Source organism: Electrophorus electricus, chromosome 1 (assembly GCF_041902795.1).
Source record: "Electrophorus electricus isolate QZ-2024a chromosome 1, ASM4190279v1, whole genome shotgun sequence".
In the NCBI taxonomy this organism is placed as follows: domain Eukaryota; kingdom Metazoa; phylum Chordata; class Actinopteri; order Gymnotiformes; family Gymnotidae; genus Electrophorus; species Electrophorus electricus.
Genome location: NC_137497.1, coordinates 34,892,226 through 34,900,010, shown reverse-complemented (window position 1 = coordinate 34,900,010; position 7,785 = coordinate 34,892,226). Strand labels below are relative to the sequence as shown.

At 42.7% G+C, this 7,785-nt stretch overlaps 1 protein-coding gene across 6 annotated transcripts in view; it reads left to right on the top strand.

Annotated features, from left to right (window-relative positions):
• The first annotated feature begins 2,479 nt into the window (after positions 1-2,479).
• Positions 2,480-7,785, top strand: part of ctnnd2a (catenin (cadherin-associated protein), delta 2a) — a 186,434-nt gene continuing 181,128 nt past the window's right edge. For all 6 annotated transcript variants that reach the window (XM_081717028.1, XM_081717046.1, XM_027004434.3 and 3 more), the window contains exon 1: positions 2,480-2,704. The gene's annotated coding sequence lies outside the window, so the exon portion shown is untranslated. The remainder of the gene's footprint in view (positions 2,705-7,785) is intronic.

The following is a 7,785-nucleotide window of genomic DNA, read 5'->3' as shown; positions in this document are numbered from 1 at the left end:
AGAAACCTTAGGATTTGCAAATTATATAAATACAAGAATTCCTGCTTACTGTCATGATATTCTCCAAGTTTCTCTGATTGATTCAACCTGTTTGCATGTTCACTGATCTGGTTTTACTCACATTCACACTGATACCTTTTAAAGATCTCTCAGATACTGCTCACTGACTATGCTGTAGGAATTGCTTTGGCTGTTCTGCTACTGTACCAAACACCTCTAGCTCTATGTTGAGCATTGCAATCCACTGATTTGTTCTTCTTAAGATCAAACAACAGCACACACAGTTATCAAAGTGCATCAGGGATTTTGTTTACAAAAGCATGAAAGCAGACATGAGTGGCTGTGTAGGATAAGTCCTCAGCAATCTCTCTGAAGAGCATGGTAATTGCTCCACATGACCTTGGTGCTTCATAACACACACTTCCTGTCTGAAATTCAATCTAGAACAATCTAGAGCTCCTAACATTTCCTTAAGTCTTGCAGTTCCTTACAGCCAACAAAGGTGTTCAAAGTCAAGGCCCTACCTACTAACTGTGTCTGATAAAGAAAAATCAAAGCACTTGCTTAAACTTGTCTCCTTGTCCAGAATTTGACTTTTTTTTAGAACATTCTTCTGTCCTTCTTTTAGATGCTACTTTTCTTCATTTCAGCTGAGCCTCTTTATTTCATCTCTCACATTTTCAGTCGCTTCCTGGGACAGAGCCATTCCAGGGAACAGTGCATCTCAGCCTGGAGCTCAGAGCGGCAGGAGGCACTGGTATGTAAGCCAGGCAGAAACCTCCAGCTGTGGTGGCTGGATTTGTCAGCTCTGCATTTGCAAACTTCATGGCTTGCTCCTATTTACCACAGGTTTCCCCACAGGAAGGAGCCTGGTTTTCCGGGCTTGATAATTATCAGAGGACACTCAGGATTAAGTCAGTGAATCCTCCTTATCACCAGTGCCAGGGCATTCTCCAGGCTCGGACCTGCTGCAATTTTGCTGATTTCATTGTCAAACTGATATTAGCAGGAACAATTTAACAAGATTAACAAACTGAAGGCTACATTTGTTTCCCTATGTGCAGAGCATTATGTCAGATGTCATTTGCAATCCTGCCGCATTTCTTAAATGTGCTGTCATATGTTTATTGAGTCTCCATGCGTTTCCAGTAGAAATGCTCCATGGTCTAAACTGAATCTCAAAAAACTTTGGTAAAGTCCAGGTTTTATCATTTAAACATCATTCCAATATGCAATCACATACAGTACATTTTTAAATAAATAAATGCTGGTTTTCATATCATTTCTGTCTTCATTTGTAAGTTCTTTGTGGGCAGCTGTTTCAGCCAGGCAGAAAAACAAAACCAAGTTTGCAGGCTAGCACCATCAAAGCCCAAGTCACGTTACTGACGCCTTATTGACAATTACGTTAGGAGCGTTTGTTACTGGTTACAAAACAGAATGCATAGCAATAGTTGCCGACTCGATTTAACGTGTAGGCTTGTGAAAACCTAAATGGCTAAACAGACAGAATGGTATGTACTCTAGACTAATAGGTAGTCACGAGGCCACGGCAGTGTTGAGGTCAGAGGCTGTTTGAGATAAGCGCACATAAGCTTGGCTCGGTTAAGCGGGGAAACGCACAAATTGGAACTCATCCATGAGGGAATCTAGCAAATACCTGCTTGTACCTCTTCACGGTGACCAGGAGGGGACGTTTCTCCATTAGAAAACATACCCCGTGCCTGTGAGGTATGAGGATGAAGTAATGCTTTGTGGAAGGGGGAACTTCGAATACAGAGAACAATGGAGGGTGTGCACAAAGTCTGCCGTTTATTGAATGGATTGATCCTCAAGACAATATCCCAATACGGATATGCTCATTAAACGCGAACAATGCGTAAAGGAGTGGGGTCATGTGTTTTATCATTTATCATATGGAATATGATATTCCATAAAATATGGAAGTCACGGATAGATATTAATTCATTGACAACGGGAGCCATAACACAAAGGGATGCGGCGGAGGTTCAGACAAGTAGAGTAAAAGAATGATGTCACCACAACTCAAAGCAGTTCGCTGCCAAGAGTGCGCCGTAATAAGGCAGCGGAGTGCTTACCTGACACAACAGCCTATTAGCACTAAATATAGTCAATAATCTAAATGAAAATCATATGAATTGTTTTTAATCATATGAATTAGGATTGTAAGTGGTGGCTAGAATTTTAAAGCGTGAACGAGAAAAAAAAACAGCATGCTTGTACTATCTGCCTGCCTAACTATATTCTTATTTCCACTAAAATACGAAAATCATAGAAAAATCATGCGCTAATTATTGCGGTCAAAGTGCGACTGTTCTCAATGCGATGAACACAGCCACAGAACAGGTGCCCGAAGAGACCCCCAACCCTCCGGAAGATGTCGCTCCGCGCTCTGCAGTCGCAATTCTGCGTCCATGTGGGTGCCCAGGAAAGGGCGCTGAGACAGACTGAGAAGCTTCGCGGCTCGTCCTCCGTCGCTGTGCGCCTCACAGCGATTCCGGCTCGCATTGTGCAGGCGTTGCGCTCTCCTTTCCCATCGGATGCGTGCTCTTCGCTCGGCCGACGTCCAGCGAATGGTTTATTTTTCCAACCCTCGGTGGGGCATGAAAGCACATTTCTTTTGCGACGGAAATTCGGACTGAAAGCGGGGGAGAGGAGAGCGTTATTTTTTGGACCTCATTTGGTGAGTGCAATGTCATGCAGTCCTGGTCCACCTGTGCTTTACCGTGATAATGCTTTATAATCGAGTATATCTCGTGTTTCAGAATGATTTCATTTAATGTATAGATGGAATAAAGTATTTATTCTGCTAATTTGGTTAGAGTAACAATTATAAACGTGACAATTTGGAAGATTTGGGACGGTCGAAATAAACGTGGATTCACAATTTTGACAGCGCAGACCATTTTTGACTTCGCTGTCCATTCAGGCGAATTTGAATTGGGTTGTGAATCCTGAAGAAGCAAACAAATTGCGTTGCATTTTCACTGTGTAGCTAAACATCGCCTTTATTGACGAGAGACTGTAAGGCAAAGGTTAATATGGATGCACTCAACAAATCCCACCTAACAGCTAACATTTCTCAGGTTTTGGAGACTTCGCCGAATTACCAAGTTCTAAAAACCATGTTAGGACAGCGGCAAAACGATTTGTTGTAATAAGAGCCTAGTCATAAAGTACAATTTTAACATCTGTCGGGTGTGCAATACATGTTCCCATGGTGGGAGACAATAACGACCAATTGCAATGCATTCTGCAAAACTACTGCCAGGAAATAAAGAAAAGAAAAAAAGTGACATAAAGAAACGGTCTGAACATGTTTATTTATGCTACCCTCACAGTCTGACATTTCAGCACAGCAAGGTGAAGTGATTTCTTCACTTAATAAGCTTGTTCAAAATTTCTATTCTTGGCCATTGACGTAACATTTCACAAACAACAGACAGCAAATATGAACGGTAAGCCTATCAGAGCTCCGTTAACACGCGAGACCATGTCAATAGGTGGCTGGCTGTAGATTTAGGGGATCTGGAAGCCTATCTGCGCTCATTGATGACAAGGAACAGTGTCTACTTCTAAACCTCTACTTTAAATCAGGAGACCATCATCCCTACATATTAACTTTAAGGTCTTTTCATATGGGCTTATACACTGAATGATTGGTATTTGGCCAGTAGCTCTTGGTTGTTAAAAAAAAAAAAAAAAAAAAAAGAGGCTGTGGTAGCTGTGTGAGTGGTACCTTGTGTTGGTGGACAGGTGGCATTGGGATTACTCATTGATCCAAACAGGCAGTCGGTTGAGGTTTGGCAGGGAAGATTGATTTGTTTACACAACCGTATCTGTGGGGGAATTCAGTGACCGAAGTGTGTGATTAAGTTCATGGAAATACATGAAGGGATGATGGGGTTGTGTCAGAGGCCATGATATGATACGCGTGATTTCCTTGTTCGTACGATGAATGGCATGATACGCGTGATTTCCTTGTTCGTAGGAAACGCGCAACGTATGGCAGGTTGATGGACAGCTACAAGTATTACCTCAGTGAAGCTGTCTGTAACATTGCCACACGGGGCCCGGTGCTTTTGTCATTTAATTAAAGGCAGCAAAAGTGGAGGTAGTGCAAAGAATGGGCCCTGTTCTTCCTCCGAGTTACATCCGCTGTGCCAGACGACTTGGTCAGATTGTGTTTTGGGTAATTGTCACCGTAGCTTCTGGTGTGGGTAAATAGGCTGCCAGAAAAGCTCTTTCTCTCGATTGTCTTCCACACCGTCACGTTTTCGCGAAGCAGAGCGCTAGAAAATCGCCATGTGTTCAAGGACGGACAACGGGCGAGTTTTTCCCCGGATAGCAAAGACAGACTAACAGACTAACAGATGGACTTCGTGCACATCCCTCAGTCCCTGTTGATGGGAAATAGGCAACTCTGTAGCCAGGTCACCAGGCGTGCACACACGCTTCTGGATTAAGCAACAAATTCCCAGCATGTTGCGCCGTGATGTAATTAGCCCCAGTAGTCCAAATAGGTTCCCGTAACTCGGGCAATTATTATGGTCAACCATTGATGTTTATTACGGCTGTCACATGTTACACTGTTTTAGAGTAGTAATTAGCTTCGTTATTAAGGGCTCGAAAGGCTAACTCAAGTGGAAGAAGAAGAAGACCTGCTAATTGAAAGCAGACAACCATATTTTTTCATGTGATGAATTATTAATTTCATCAAGCTCCAGGTGAGAGCAATGGTTTTAACCAATCGTATTATGACATATCTTTTTTTTTTTTTTTTTTTTTTTTTTTTTTTTTTTTTTGAGATCAGATCTGTACATTACCTGTCTTAATGGGCTGTCAATCCTTGATATCTCTTGCTAACAAACTTTATCCATTGGTGAGCACTGACACATTTAATTTGTCATCTTTTGCTATATTATTAGGCTTGAAGGGAGATCATAGTTTCCATGAGGGGTGGACAAGTCCAGTATAATGCACAGTTGGCACCCTTTACTGTGCTGTGGATGGGCCATTCATTATCTGGCCATAATTGACATGTATACACTGCATTGAAAGTGCAGACTATAAAATGTGCCTCAGTAGCCCAATCAGATCTAGAATATGCATGTTTGTTTACTCACATCTTTTCACAGGAAGAAATTCTCTTTTGTCTTACTGAATAATGTAATTACAACCATAGATTGCGAGCACAGACAGTGTTTACCAAGTTTGCATTCCAGAGTTAGCATCATGCTATTAGTATAAAGGCCATTTGATATGGAAATAATATGGATAGCACAAGAGTAAGAAAACATTTAATTTCTCTGTTATTTAAGCTTTTTATTCTAGACAATTCAATTTGTTTGCACATTATGGAGAACACAACATTATGCAGGCATCTGTCTGCTGTTTTATCATGTCTCTGATGGGCCTTTCTCACTGAGTTTACAGCATAGCTTGCTTTCTGACCCTAACAGAGACCTTAGAGGGAACTAATTCCTTGCTGGCCGAAATAACTTTGCTGAAAATGACAGAACATATTCAGCACTGGAAGTTTTTCATAATGCAAAATTTTTAAGAGTCCATCTTATGTGGATGAAATGGACAGCTAACAACCTTCAGAGAAATTTAATGAAATGGGTAGCAAACAGCTTTCAATGCAATTCAATGAAATTGGCAGCTAACAACTTTTACCTTGATTCGAGTCACAAAGCTGCTACAGATGCCAGATTCCATCATGGTTGAAAGACTTCCATTTCTGAGGATTGTTTTATAAAAGCTGGATGAGACCTAGGCGTGAAATTAAGTATTTGATTGTGAGGAGGTGCTAATCCCCCACTTGATTTCACTGTGAGATGGGCTTACTTAATAGAACTCTTGTGTTTATAAAACCTCAGCGATGTACAGAAATTCTCAAGAGGAAGAAGTCAGTAAATGCACAGGCCCAGTTATTTGACTTCATAAGAGTGTAATGTGGTCCTTTTGTGTGTTGGTAATACATTAGCATTTTGTTTATGTTTGCTCTATAAAAAGCCTGTGTGTGCTCAGTGTTTTGATGGGATCAGACAAGGCCTTACTTGCCCACAGAGACACAAAGCTGAAGTCTTTTAAACATTAAAAAAAATGCTTTTCTGATATGTTACCTTTTAGTTCTCATTTTGTATAAAACAGTGGCTCTTAGAAGACACAGTAACCAACTGGCTCTCTTTTGCTGAGTCACTGTTGGCTGTGTGTGTGTGTGTGTGTGTGTGTGTGTGTGTGTCTGCGCGTGCGTGCGTGCGTGTGAGTGTATTGACTTTTAGTTGGAGGATGAGGAGATGTAAGAATAAAGAACATACAGTGTGTTATGTCAACAGTGATGCAGGACACCGATTGATTGTGTATGAGCTCTTCATCCTGACCTCACGTTCAAAGTGGTCTTCCTCCCAAGCCAGACCGTTAAGCTTATATATAAGTAAACTGTCAAATAACTGCTTTTGAAATAGTGCATATCTATGTCATGTTAAAATAGAAACACCTTTTAATTATAGGTCATAGATGTTTGCCATAGCAACCTACAGCAAGAATGGGCCAGTTTTTTCTCCTGCCTGATGGAAGAAAGAGTTTCTCAAGACTTCTATTTTTAGAATCTTATTTTTAGCTTTATAGAAAATGTGTAGCCATTGGAGAATAACAAACCCCTTTGAGGTCACTGATTGGCACTTGAGTTCTGCTCTGTAGGAGAGAAATGAGGGCCCCAGCAGATATTTTAAACAGTAGCTTCAAGCTACATTGACATTTTATATGTTATACCTTTAAGCACGTCTGACATCATTGGTTTCTGTAATCTTAACGTTGTAAGAGTTGGATTGTTGCTATGTGGATAATGATGAGGGTTCATGATTTGTGTTGTTAATCAGCATCTGCATGCAAGTGCTGAAAGCTCTTGTCAGATTTTTTGCCTTGAAAAGCGCCTGGGATTAGCTTGTAATGACAGGGCTGGAAGGTTAATTGATTGAATAACATTATAGCAGCAGGCCAGCAGGGAAAGGAGCCCCTCTACTCCCTTAGTCTAACCCTAGCCTTCACTCCCCAGCTTGGGGCAGAGGCAGCAGGTTTCAAGCTCCCTCGAGCTGGCTGATCAAACCCTGCCCCCCCCCCCACTGCCCACAGGAAGCCAACCATGGAGCCATGCTCCAGATCCTGTAATTATCGTGGACGGAGCCGTTTTTCCAACCTTTTGCCTTGTGCTGTCCTCTTTGGGTCCCATTCGCGCCCTCCCCGTTGAAGTGCGGAAAGGGGGATCGCTCTGAGCGCAACGTGTAGACGTGGAGACGAGGCAGCCTGAGCAGCAGTTGGCAGTCAGCAGTGGTAGAAGTAGAAAAGCCTGACTATATCCAGGTGCGTGGTTGCTCAGGAAACTGAACCACACATCACTGCCACCTGTAAATGCAAGGTGAGTGGCAAGAAAATACACAGTATATCATGGATAGACACGGTAGATGGCAGGTAGCGCCCGGGGCAGGTGCAGGCATGGGTTGGGTTGGGTTGAACTGGGGTGGGGGCTCGTAATACTGCTACGTCAGCCAGAGGCTGCTGACCACTGGGAGAACGTCACAGGCACAGTCGGCATAGAAACTGTGGCAACCATTTGCAGCCTTGTTACCATGACATCAGTCCACCAGCGAGGCAGGGCTCATGACTCTGCTCTGCTGGAAGTCGATGACGGGCGTTGTCGTGGTGACAGAAACAGGGGAAGCCATGCGACGAAGGAGGCGTCGCAGATTCGGTGCAGACCCC